Below are 13,750 nucleotides of genomic sequence, written 5' to 3' on the forward strand. Positions count from 1 at the left end.
CAAGCAGCAGGAAGGAACACAAAAAAATAAAAGATGGCTAGCCAGCTGTTTTAACCTCTTGCACCTGGCTTCAGTGTATGGATCATAAGGGTCAAACAGTTGTTTTTAATGGTTTTAATATTTATGGTGTAAACTGCAGAGAGCATCGCTGTGTGTTTATTCAATAGCTGGCTGCTCATGTATTTAAAAAGTAAACTCTTATTGGAGTGTTTTCCTTTTTTATAGCAATGGAGATAGGGTCAATGAAATATGAGGGTTGCACCATAAATCGAAAAGTGAAATGTACCCAAGGAACAAAGGAAGGTCAGGTAAACTGGCTGTGTGAGTCACAGCAGCAGCACCCACTGTGGGATAAGGCAGAGACAGTGGCTCTGGATCTGGGAAGTGAAAGTTTCTAACTTAATAAACACAAGACAACACATTCGGCTCTATTGCAGTGTTTTGCAGCTTTTGGCAGGAGTAGTGCAACTCTTCATTAATTGTGAGCTAGTTGGATTATTTTAAAGGTGCTGCAACAGCAAGGGGAAACAGAAAGGAGACTGAGAAAATTGCTGTTTAATATTGAAGAATTTACTGCTTCCATTCTGACCAGGAGCCTAAATTTACACAATGAAATCTGATTATCTATAATAACAATATTAGATCCAGCATTGGATGGATGAGAATTGAGGTGGTTTTGTTGATTGCAAGGGTTTAATGTTGCATTTCAGAATCTGATGTGGTTTGGTCTCCCTTCCATTAACTGGAAAACCCCTGAGGTTTTACAATTATTTCTTAAAGATAATACATTTAAGATTGCATTGGTAGGCTGAAGAAAAGTCATAAAGGCAAGAAGGGAAGCCCTTAATAACTCTTGAGGTTCAGACATGTTCAGCAGTTAGATTGGCTCTGACTTCACCAAGGGTCGACAATGTGTCATTTCCACGAAGCCAAATTGCCCTCTGCCTATATGATATTAATGTGCAAATCAATATTTCAGGGATTAAATTTCCCTTCTTCATTTTTTATGGTTTCTACCTCAATAAGTCTCAAGTCTATTAGAAGAGGCTGTATGATTTAAAACCTTTCACTGCAGAATGGCTTGTCGTAGTCTTGTTTCACAGACCATTTTAGGGTTTTTGTTATAACGACTAAAGGTGCCCTACAGAAGTTGTGAGGCAGTGTGGAGCCAGGGTCAGTATTATAAAGCCCTCATTTGATTAAGAGCTAAGATATATTGGGAATATCTATCTATCTATCTATATATATATGTGTGTGTGTGTGTGTGTGTGTGTGTTTGGGCATGATATATACATTCTGCTGCTTTAAAAATATTATGTTAATCACATTGATTTATTTCAAAATCAATTGATGTCCCTTTCTTAGTAGTGATTTGTTCAGCATTCTTGTGGACTGTGTTGATTTTCTAAAACACTATGCATAAATTAGCCTTGTGTGAAAGTATTTGGAGGAAGAGAGTTTTCATGTAGCAACATTTTCCTGAGAAGTACTTTTAGAAATTATTGTGTCTCACAGTAATAATCAAATGTCATCATTTGCATGCACTGATTTCATAGCTATCATTGAGGTTTCTGACCAAATGATTAGCTGGTTTCTACTAAGTGCGGTCTCCTTCCTTTCTGCTACATGTTTACTTTCTAGCAGGAGCAATGTGGCTTTGGACTCTTTTGGAGAAGCACAGTTACATCTGAAAATATGTATACTGATTGGAAAATACAAAGTAGAAATGAGGGGAAGGTTGAAATAAAAGACTGTGTCTTTATCATAAAATCTTCAGAAGGCCTACTGCCTATCATTTGATCCTGTTTTATAGTCTTAAACCATCTGGACAAAGTTCTGCACAGCTGCAAGAATTTCATATGTGATAGAACATTTTTTCCATTCAGTGTGAAATGTTCCTTCCTAAAAAAGTATACCAGACTCGCCTAATTTAGTCTGTTAAAAAGAATGCATATGAAAATGGACAAAAGGCTCTTTAATCTCTGCAAGCTGTTTTTTGTTTTTGTTTTTTCTTAAAGACTCCTGTCTATTTGGGTTTAAAAAGTAGTATTTATTGAGGAGATGATCTGAGGTGTGACATTAAAATAATCTATGATTTTTGGGCTGGTAGCCATGTTCCTGCCCTATTTGCAGAACTACTTTTTATGCCTGTCAAAACACAGAATTAATCTATCCTTATTTACAATTAATCTCAATAAAATTAATCTTAACTATACTTTATTCAGTGGCTTAAAATATCTAATTATATTCAATTAACGGCTGTTATAGTAATTAACATTGCTTAATTGCCTCTGACTGTATTTATGTAAAGCTCACTAGTTGCTGCTGTCTCCTTTTTCCTTCTCTAGTTTCTATTTTTACTGTTATCAAACCATTTTTATTTCCCAAGGTTTGACAGTGTCAATGGTACAGAATCTTCCTTAACAATTTATTGAAATGAATGTGATTGCTCTCCTGTATTAGACACTTGTTAGGAGCCTTTAGCTACTATTCTAACTGACAGCCCTGTCTTCATCTTCTCCTGGATCTCTAGGATACTCACAAAATATTTTCTGTCATTGTTGCTAGAAATAGGAGAACCCAGGTTAGGCCTTGTATTCATAAAAGAAGAGCTTTTCTGTGTCTGTCTAGGAGCTGTCCCCATAGGCAGTGTAGGGTTTTTTGGGTTTTGTTTTGCAGTTTTCCTCCCTCACTAAAAACATTCTAAGGGTTAAAGACTTGGCCATGGTTCAAACTGAGAAGTGCCCAGGGAAAGTGCATGTGAATATGTACAAGTTTCATGTAATTAGTGCTTAATTATATTAACATATGCAAATTGTCAACTTAGGAGCTTGTTGAGCTGGCAAAGATCAGCTAGGCACAATTGCTATATTGTTCTGAAACAATAATGGATTTCAAGTTGGATTGTGGAAACACATAACTAGCTATCTAATTTAACTCATACCATGGTGAAATTTCATTAGTCTCCATGGAGACTGGCTTAATTGTGCTGACTAATGTTCTGGACTTTAGAATGTCCTAAAAAGAAATCTTTGTTTGCCTAATCCACCTTACAATGATACTTGTTTGTACATGTTTCCCTTGTGTGGGAATTTGCATATGCAAATAAATAGTTTCTCTGCCCCATTTGCCATGGGTGTTCATTACCCATTATTACTGATCTGTTACTGAGTCTCCCAAGACTGGATAGTGTCAACCAGTCCAGCTACATTCTTTCATAATTTGTTTCTGATTAATAGACTAGAGTGAGTCTTATTCTCTGTGGGCATCTGCAAGGCAAGGTCAGTTCTTTATCCTAAAAACAAAAACAAAAACAAAGAGTTTCTGCAGTAATTGAAGGACTTTTTCTTCTGCTCTGCCTTCTCCTTTTCCCACCCATTGGCTAACAGAATGATATTTAAAATAATGTGGTTTTGTTCAAAGAATGCCTCCACTGATAACTACTAGTTTCCTAAAGCAAAAAGACAGGCAAAGAAAGCATATTCTGTTGTTTGAATATTAATCCTGTTTTTGACAGGAAGGTAAACTGATATAATTGCTTTTCAGTTGAAGGCATGGGGGTTTATATAAGTGTGAAGATATCGGAAAAGGATTAGCATTTTTTTTGCATAATGAAAAGCTCTTTTGAATAGAGATCCAAATGGTTGACTGAATGAAAGGGAGATGAAAAGAAGATGAAAATGCAGACTTCTCCTTCTTTATTTCTGTGTCCTGCTCTCTATAAAGTTATGTTTTCCAAGACAGGATCAAATAAGCAGTGGGTCAGATTTGAGCAACTTTCCAAAGTGTGCAGAGTTTTACCATGCTCAGGAAGATAAGGATGAAGATAGTACAAGCAGGTAGACAATCACCAGAGGCTTGTATGTAGATGGCTTTAAGCAGCATGCCAGCCGAGCCAGATACTGACTACCGAGTGTCAAGAATTCCCAGCACTTTCCTGCAAAAACAGTTATTTTAAGAGGAGCCAGTAATATGGCATAAATATTTAGTTCATTCAATTATTGACCTTATAGTGTACTCCCCCAACCCCCATTGATCAGAAATAACTCCCTCAATTGACAGAACACTTCATTAGAGGCAAAGACGTATATTCTGACTTTTGGTAATGTTAAGTGTTTTAAATGGCCTATCATCTTTTGTAAATAGGAAGAGATAGCAGATGAAAATGCAAAGTTGTCTTCTTAGGCTTTAATTCATAAAGCTTGGAATGTAATTGTCTGATTAGTTTGTAGGGTGTTTTAAGTAGGCCTTTTGAAAAATGTTGAGAAGCTGTATGCTCACTTGAAAGTTTGCAGTTGAATTTTTCCTTGTCACTAGTTACAGCTATAATTGGTTGTCAGTTGATAATGTAAACATGTCTCTTGATGAAGTTTCTTCACCCATAATTAGGGCAATGAGAATACTTTGTGCTGAGACTCCTTGGAAGATGAGAGTTGGTTCTTTAGCATATATGTAAATCAGTGCCAGTATGATCATTATTTGCATGCATGTTATATCACTGTATATATTTTACAGAAGCTCATTCTAATTTGGGGTCAGCATAAATTATCCAAATAAGGCTTCCCCAGAGCATAGCTGAAGGATTCCACCAGATATCATCCTAGCCATTTTGTGGCTAGCCAGCAAAATGTCCATTTGTCTTATAGCTTTTAGGTTCAGTTGCTGGGACTCTGTTACAAAGGTTATATGGAAAGTTGAGAAATGACAAGTGTTCTTCTATAAATGCAAGTGTTCAGGTTGCCTCTTGAGTACAGTGAATTGTAAAGGAAAAGTGTTTGATCTTTGTTATAAAGTCACCCAACATCTTTACAGGAGTCTTTTTAAAAATTTGTCAAGAAATTCTGGGTTGTTTCAGAAACTTTGATGACTAACTTTATGATATGCTTGAAAAACAAAGTCTTAAAAGAACAAAAACGAAATCCACATGGAGGTTATGTTTTACACGAATAAGGGCTCATTAAAGTATTTCCATAAGAAAAACGTGTTAATTTAAAAAATAAATTCATTTATATTTTAAGACATTGTTAAGCAGGCACCATGTGTTGTGACTGGCAGCATTCCAGCCACCGTGGATGGGGATCTCACATGGGTTAATAGTAACATATGTGATGTCTGCAGTCTTAAGAAATGGGCAAAAGCCTAGGGTATTCTTAAGATTGCAAAAATCAGACAGAGCAGAATATATGTTTATATGTGAACAGATGGACACATTTGAGAACTGAAAGTGCACAATTTCTCTTGGCAGTTGTTTTACTTATCCCTGGCAACATAACCAAGATCTTAGTTCACTCCTGGTCTTTAATGGCTCAAGACAAAATGGGCTTTTAATGAGAACTCAGTTGCGTTGCTTTCTTGCATTAGGATTGTGCTCCTTGAGATCTTGTTGGAGTTGATATTGTGCTAATTCCCTCATTTCAGAGGTTCACAAGCTGCCTTGGAAATATGATATGGTTTCCCATTTGACATACAATCCTCAGGTCAGGAATGGCTGTTTTCCACTCCCTTACCCAAAGGGTTTTGAGTGAAATGAAATACTTGCCACTGAGGAATTTTTGGTTGTATGCATGACATGTAAAAATAGCTTTGACACTAAAGTCAGGTTTGGCAAGAGGCATCACTAATATAATTATCCACTTCAACATTCTAGAGATTTAAAAAAATAAATACACAAATATTAAGAATTGGAGTTAGTGCATATGTCAGAATGCCCTAATGGTCCAAGCAAGCTTGGATAGTCAGACAGGAGGCTGGGTTACTAGCATGTTTATTTGTGGGAAATCTGCTGCTTGGCTATCCAGGAGACATAGTCATATTCAGATGATGGTAACTGGGTGGCATATATTCTAGCACAAGTCCTAAAAACAAGGTTTATGGGCCCCATTTTGTCCTTGCTACTTGGTACGAATATTTACTAAACCAGGGAAAATTGACTTTTGGGTTAAAAGTATGCATTTTTAACTGTCCATAAAGTTCTTTCACTTTAAAGAAGAAAGGAAACTCGTAGCTATAATAGCATTAACATACCAAAACATACACTCTGTTGTGTGCAATTTGTTTGTATTCTTAAAATAAAGACCAAATAAAATTTTTAACAGGAAGATTTTGGAGAATCTTAAAATTTGGCTATTCAGAAGAATAACCCAAAGAAGTACAAATATTAATAGTTTCATCTTTCCTCACAGAATACCTTCATGAAACCTGTATTATTTCTCTAAATTTAAATTTGTAGCACTTAAAGAAATCACATAAATTTAGGAATGATGTAATTCATACTTAAGATTTCTGAGTCCATTAAATGTCTGAGGGGTTTGTCTTAGTCAGGGTTTCTATTCCTGCACAAATATCATGACCAAGAAGCAAGTTGGGGAGGAAGGGGTTTATTCGGCTTACACTTCCAAACTGCTGTTCATCACCAAAGGAAGTAAGGACTGGAACTCAAGCAGGTCAGGAAGCAGGAGCTGATGCAGAGGCCATGGAGGGATGTTCTTTACTGGTTTGCTTCTCCTGGCTTGCTTAGCCTGCTTTCTTATAGAACCCAAGACTACCAGCCCAGAGATGGTCCCACCCACAGGGGGCCCTCCCCCTTGATCATTAATTGAGAAAATGCTTTACAGCTGGATCTCATGGAGGCATTTCCCCAACTGAAGCTCCTTTCTCTCTGATAACTCCAGCCTGTGTCAAGTTCACACTCAAAAGCAGTCAGTACAGGGTTTTTTGTTTGTTTTGTTTTAGGAAATATATTTGTGCTCAATCTTTGATCATATGCCCACTCAGAGTGCAAGGATGCACACACATGAATGAATGCACACACACACACACACACACACACACACACACACACACGCACGCACGCACGCACGCACCTGTCCTATACTTAAATGAGTGATTTGTTTTGCTCCCTAGATACTGTGAAATTTTCCTCCCACAAGCTAAATTTCCTTCATTTTCTAAGAATTGATGAAAATAAGCACTGTACAAAAAAGCAAGTTAGTTATTGAGACCGCTAAGAACACTAAAGATGCTGGAGTCATGAAACAGCCTTCCATCCATTCAGTTCAGCTAGAGCCTTTGAAAATTGGAACTAAATCCAGAAGTCATCCACATGGCCAGAATGCTAGAAAAGTGTGTGGAGAAGAGCTGGATTTCAGCATTCATTGTCTGTACTCACTCTTGTATGTTCAGGAAAGGGATTGTTGTATTAATGAAAATCAAGGCTGTGGGTATTGAAAAGGAAAGCAAAAAAAAAAAAAAAATCTGGAAGGGAGTCCAGTAGGGATGTTTTCTCTGAGAAAATGCACTTTCTGCTTCAGAAGGGGGCTAATCAGAATTTGGGCAGCCTCCCAGCTCTGTAACTCTTACACATACTTCTGCGTTATATAACAGGTTAGTCTAGGTGCTCTAAATGGCCAAGAAGAGTCTATGATTCATAAAAATACTGATGACCTCAGTGACTTAAAATGCATTTTAAATAATCATGAACGTGATGTGAACAAGCAGGAACTTTCCTTTCTGTGTAAGTTAGATGAGGACAAGGCTGTGAAGCTTTCAAGGCACCATAGTGTACAGAAAGAACATACATAATTCAAGCCCGCCGCCCTTTTGTTCTGTTTACTTTGGGCTCATTTTCCTTTTAAGTAAGTTTGTTTACTTCCACTTAAATTTTACATGAGAGTCTACTTAATTTCTTAGCAACATAATGACTGGTACAGATCTTGTCAGTTATAAGCTACCTGATTAATTTAGACTGTGACCTTGTCTAAGTGTTTAAGTCTTTGGAAGCTTTGTTTTCCTATCCTGTGTCTCCAGATTTGCTGAATATAAGTGTTGTGAACTATAAAATATGTCAGTTTGAAATGACACTATATGTGGTCACCGAGGCTCTTGATTGAATATAACATTAAGATGGTGAGCGTTTGATGAAGTATATCTACAAGAATGTGTGTAGAGCAACCAATTGCTGCTATGAGATAGGATGAGGCAGCAGGTTTTCCTTAGCAGGTCTAGCTTGGCAGGTGATTCCCACTCCACCATTGCCATTGGTTCAGCTATGAGAGCTCCTAGATAGTTAATGCATTTCTGTGTTTTCATTTCTCTATGAAGCAAATTAGGGCAGAAGCAGTTTTTAAATAATTCAGACTTTGGTCAATTCACATGAATTTTAGGGTACTGGTGGTCCATTAAATACAATAATAGAAGAGACCACAATGCTTGAGTCTTTCAGTGAACTCAATCTGCTTGAGAGCCTGTAAGTTAGAGTGCTTCCAAAGTGTTTCCAGAGAAACATTTTTCTGTATATTTGTTATTAAGAGATTTTGATATGTCATGAAATGAATATAAGTCATACTATTCCATGGTGTCCTATTAACCAAAATTCCTATAAGCCTGGAGGAAAAAAATCCATCTTCATGTATAAATATATGTAAATGTCTACAGAATCATTAAATCATCTTTGGAAATCTTCTAGATAAGTTATTAGCATCCACTTGGATTAATTCTTAGGGCAAATCACAGAATTTTGCATTTTTTTACAATAATGCATTATTTAATGGAGGATTATCCAGTTTCAAATATGACCCTTTGCCTAAAAGTTAGTAAATATATAAATACAATCTCTTGGACCATCTAGAAACTGGAATCTATTTTTGATACAATTTTTAAAATAATTTAACTCATAATAATCTTGTACTCTGATACACATTTATAAACAAAATTATTGTTTGTTTTTATGGAAATATAAGTAGCCTTGGATTGTATGTGCTTGAGAGATATTCAAATAAATTGCAGTCTTTAAGGAGGCAGTGGTCATATCAATTTAACTACTGTATCCACATTGATGGGTAAATTATTAGCAATTTCTTGGTGCCCAAGCTTCTGAGTGACTTATTAGTGTTTCTTAAAAGCACACAGAAATCTTCAGTTTATTATACTAACAGATTCTGCTATGTGTCTCACCAAGGTGCTGAAAAAAGTGCACAAATTCAAATTGGTTGTTTCTTTTCTGGAAAATTCCTTAGAGAAAACTTACAGAGCAATATAAATGACTTTTTGTTTTAGATGTTAAGATTGCTGTCATCAGAAGGGCACAATTCCCCTTTCAATTGAGAAGGAAACTGGAGCCCATAGAAATTCCTGAGAAAGAGCACATAACTCAGAGTAGATAGGTGATCCAGGGTGTGTGTGCGCGCTGGGGGGGGGGGGGCATAAGAATGTGAGCCCTGCCATGCGTTTTCACATTGAGGGGTTTAGCACTCTTCTGTCTAAAACTTCTGTGCTCTGAATATGAGAATCATTTGCCTCTCTCTCTCTCTCTCTCTCTCTCTGTGGTTTCTAGTTTAAAATGCTTGGTTGGCTTGTTGGTTAGATGGTTTGATCTACACACTGCAAAACATTGGTTTGAAGGGATCTCAGTCTTATGTGTTTTGATAGCTCATATTGAACTGGGATGGGTTTATAAAGCCAGTCAAGTAGAGATAGGACCCAAATAGTCTAAACAGTAAACATTTGCAAGAAAAGTGGAGTGGGGCATTTCCTTCTTTAAAAGAAGCAAGGAGTAATTTCGTTAGGAATCATTCTGATTTTCTAGAAGTGGTTTTGTTACAGAAAAATGTTCAAGTACTCACTGTCAACAATGAAATCATGGATAGCACTTAAAGTGGCTTACTTCTAACTTATTCATAAAGTTCACATGAGCATTTGGCTTTGTTTTTGTTCTAAGCAGGGGACAAATGCCAATAAGATCAAGAATAAGAAGTGGATGCTCACAGTCAGCTATTGGATGGATCACAGGGCTCCCAATGGAGAAGCTAGAGAAAGTACCCAAGGAGTTAAAGGGATCTGCAACCCTATAGGGGGAACAACATGATGAACTAACCAGTACCCCCGGAGCTCTTGTCTCTAGCTGCATATGTATCGAAACATGGCCTAGTCGGCCATCACTGGAAAGAGAGGCCCATTGGACTTGCAAACTTTATATGCCCCAATACAGGGGAATGCCAGGGCCAAAAGAATGGGAATGGGTGGGTAGGGAAGTGGGTGGAGGTATGGGGGACTTTTGGGATAGCATTGGAAATGTAATTGAGGAAAATACGTAATAAAAAAATATTAAAAAAAAAAAAAAAGAGATCCTTGCATGGTCCAAGAGAGATCCGCACTTTACCTCAAAGTCCGACCAACTTTCTTAGGATCTGTTAGGGAAGCATTGCATAAGATTGGCGGTGTCTTCTCAGAGGATTTGAGAAAAGAAGTTAGAAGAAGAACCTCCTGTATGTACTTAGAGTGTATGCATCAAGAACTTGCACCTGGATCTTACTCAGCCTGTAGTTTGAGGGGTGGAAGTGGTTATGCTAAATCAAAGGTTTGACATTCAATTAGCCTAAAGAGTTTCACATTGAATAATAATTGGAAAAATGATTTAAAATTCTAATAAAAATATGACAATATCAAAATAAAACTGGTTTTGATAGCCCTCCCCCCTGCTGAAGTAAACAGAGAATTCATACCAGGAGAGTAAGAGTAAACTAGGGTCAGGGTGAAGCAGGGCTGAAGAACAAGGCTTCCCATCCACTGGTTAGCCATACTTATTTGACGAGCTTCATTTCTATTACCTCATAAGTGATGCTCTTCTCCAGATGCTCATGTTGAGAGTGCAGGAAAGACATTTAAAAGACAGTGTGCACTAGCCAGAGATTTAGTGGTGACTTACAGTTTACTCTAGAGTTTCCCTACTTCAAATCCAGTTCCCACTCACTTCTCTTTTCTCTTTGAATGGAGTTGGTTTCTTATTACATACAGAGCACACATTTATACACACACACACACACATTCTTTCTCCAAACTTTCACAATACATTGCAGGAACCTAGAAGAGCCATATTAAGGATGGTGATGAGAGTTAATGATGTATCAGTAGATAAAGCTGTGCAGTCACATCAGAGGCATCAGCTTGTTTGTCATGTCTGGAGTGAAGATGTCAAGACCAATGAGTGTACGAGCACAGAAGGAACAAAAGGGCTTTGCAGAGACACATTTTTGTACTGGGAGCCAGCAATGACTTGGATTTAGCTCCAGGGAAAGATTTGGATTAGACAACACTATGTACAAATCCTGAGGATAACAGAAGGAGTTGGTGAAATGGGGGAGGAAATGTAAGAATGGACACAGTTCTCAATATGCATTTTAGACTGCAGCTGGAAAACTATGGAATTTCAAAGGTATATGTTGTGTGGGGGATTAATGATTTAAGCCAAACTGAAGCTACAGGCTTGAGATAGTATTAATTGTAAAATTTGCTTGTCATATGCTAAACATGTGTACATATACTGAACATGAATATATATGCCCAACATCTGGACATTAAATTTAGCTGCATTAAAAAAGTTTCAATTTTTGCTTCTATCTAAAACCTACGTAGAGAACAGTATTTGCATCTACAGAGGTAATATTCAGGTTTGAAATGCTTTTCACATTACAGTGGACTTTAGTACTTAATTTCAATAACAATTATGGCAAAGCCATACTTGTTACCTTGTTGAATTTACACAAAACCAAGATGCTAAATTCTCTTTACATAGATTTCATTCTAAACATTAATTGGAAAGTAACAGATTTTCTTTCCATACCTGAGTCTATCTTTGATAGACCAATATTAGCAGGTTTATTCCATTTTGGATCCACCTAACTGTTCTCTTTCAGTTAATGTATCTAGACAACCCCTTCTTGTTTCATTCTATTGATTTACAGTGCTAAAGTGAAATAATCGGATACCTGTTTCCTGCCCTTTGACTATTTGTCTTCACAGAGTCTGATTACTTTCGCTCCTAGCTCTTTAGCTGTTTTAAATGTATAATTATCATTGCATGTCATTTGATAGCCTCACTAATTGCTGCCAACTATTGTCTGTTTGCACTTAATGCTGAAACCTGATCAACATTCTGCTTTGGTTGATGTTTAATGGTAAACTTTAATTAACTCTTATTGCATTGAAGAAGAGTTCAGGCTTGGTGCTAACTAATCATTTACCTTCATTATGTCCTGACAGCTTCACTTGTCCTTAGTCCTAATAGATACACCAGTCAGTAAATAAACCTGCAAACCTTATGTCTTGTAGTTGTGCCATGCTAATACTTTTCTACTAAAAGTATAAAATAACTGGGGCCAGAAAAGTCTTTAGTTAGTTTTATATCTCTAGTTCTTTGGACACTAATCTTAAATTGCTTCTTTTTAAGCAGAACAATTTTATTTTAATAGAAACTGTAGATTTGAGATAACATTATTTCTTCAACATGATCCTGGGAACATGCATCTTTTGAATCAATATCATTAAGCTTGTCTCCTGTTGGAATTCTTGTAATTATTTTTCCTGAAATACTCTTTCTGTAATGATATTGAAGTTAAAGTAATCAGGTTACCAGCAGATCATGTAAAATTCAACTCAAAATTGCTGGTTGCTTGATTTTAATTTGTCTGACATCAAGTTTGTTTGAAAGGGGATAATATGTGGGTAAACGAAGGAGCTTATAATTATGGTTGACATTTGTTTGTTTATAATGAAATCTAATTAAATTTCATAGATTTAAAACACAAAAGTTAATTACTGAATTGCTCACTTCACTGATGGGCATCAGTAAAATTAACTTTTAGGGGAAAGAAACAGGGAGAGATGGAGAAAGCGATTGAGATCACAGACAAAAGAGTCTTCATAATAGAAATAAAGTAACCTATTATTCTTAGTGATCAAACATAAATTTGCCAAGTTTTCATCCGGAAGAACACTTGGCATTCCACTTATGTTTCCTATTATGTTAGTCTGAATGTGTTTTTTTTAAAATATAAAGTAATTTAAAATATTTACATAGCATATAAAAACAGATACATTTGGTAGACTCTAAGAATAGTATATAGAGCCACTTTGTAGGGATTTTAAAAATTATACATGTAATTTTCTTTGTTCAAACTATGAGAAATTATGTAAAAATATTAAAGTCATAGCTCAGGGAATAGGAATGGTTGCTGGAATACTTGACTTGTGATTAGTTTTATAAAGGTAATTATAGTAGGTGTAGCCTGCAAGAAATGACTTTCTAATATATTTAACACTAATGTATTTATTGTTATGTTGATGGGAACAGTGGAACATAAATAGTCATAAAATTATTTTACCCTTTAAATACTCAGTTGTTAGTACCTCAGGTTTTTTTTTTTTTTTTATATGTGACTGGATAAAGAAGGTTATGACCTTGCCTTGGAACATATTCTTACCACACTGTGTTTGTGATTACACATGTGACAGGAAGTGAATCACAGGCATGCATTAGAACATATTGTAATCTTACCATGTGTGATAATGTGTGTGATGGTTGTTGCTAAGGCAGTAAATCTCTTGATACCAAATGTTTTGTATTCAAACATACACTACATGTGTCAATTAGGATTAATTTTAAATATTCCTGTGATTATTAGCATTGGTTGAGAGTTGTTATTCAATCACATTTTAAAGATGGACAGTATAGGTGCAGGAAAGACACGGCAACTTTGATTTTTACATTTCCAAGACATGATTGAAAAGTCCATGTTTCCCCCAAGGAAGCTGAAAGGATTACATGTTATAGCTTCATACTTAAGTGTTATGCACTTGAACTTTCAAATATGATAGGAGCATCCAGAAGGGACTGGAGAAGGAAGACCAATTGGTCCTCCCATTATGAGGCCTTGAACTTTAAAGTGATTTACAAAATCTTGAAGACCTTGCAGGG

General features: G+C 36.3%; 1 protein-coding gene across 4 annotated transcripts in view; it reads left to right on the forward strand.

Moving 5' to 3' along the window:
• Zfhx4 (zinc finger homeobox 4) overlaps window positions 1–13,750 on the forward strand; it is a 199,735-nt gene that overhangs the window by 3,420 nt on the left and 182,565 nt on the right. Inside the window, exon 1 of one of the 4 annotated variants that reach the window (XM_029474930.1) lies at window positions 216–308. The exons of the other annotated variants lie outside the window; for them this stretch is intronic. The gene's annotated coding sequence lies outside the window, so the exon portion shown is untranslated. Of the gene's footprint in view, window positions 1–215; window positions 309–13,750 lie in introns of those variants that run through there. 4 annotated transcript variants of the gene reach the window in all.

The sequence above is a fragment of the Mus caroli genome, chromosome 3, assembly GCF_900094665.2.
Source record: "Mus caroli chromosome 3, CAROLI_EIJ_v1.1, whole genome shotgun sequence".
Lineage (NCBI taxonomy): Eukaryota > Metazoa > Chordata > Mammalia > Rodentia > Muridae > Mus > Mus caroli.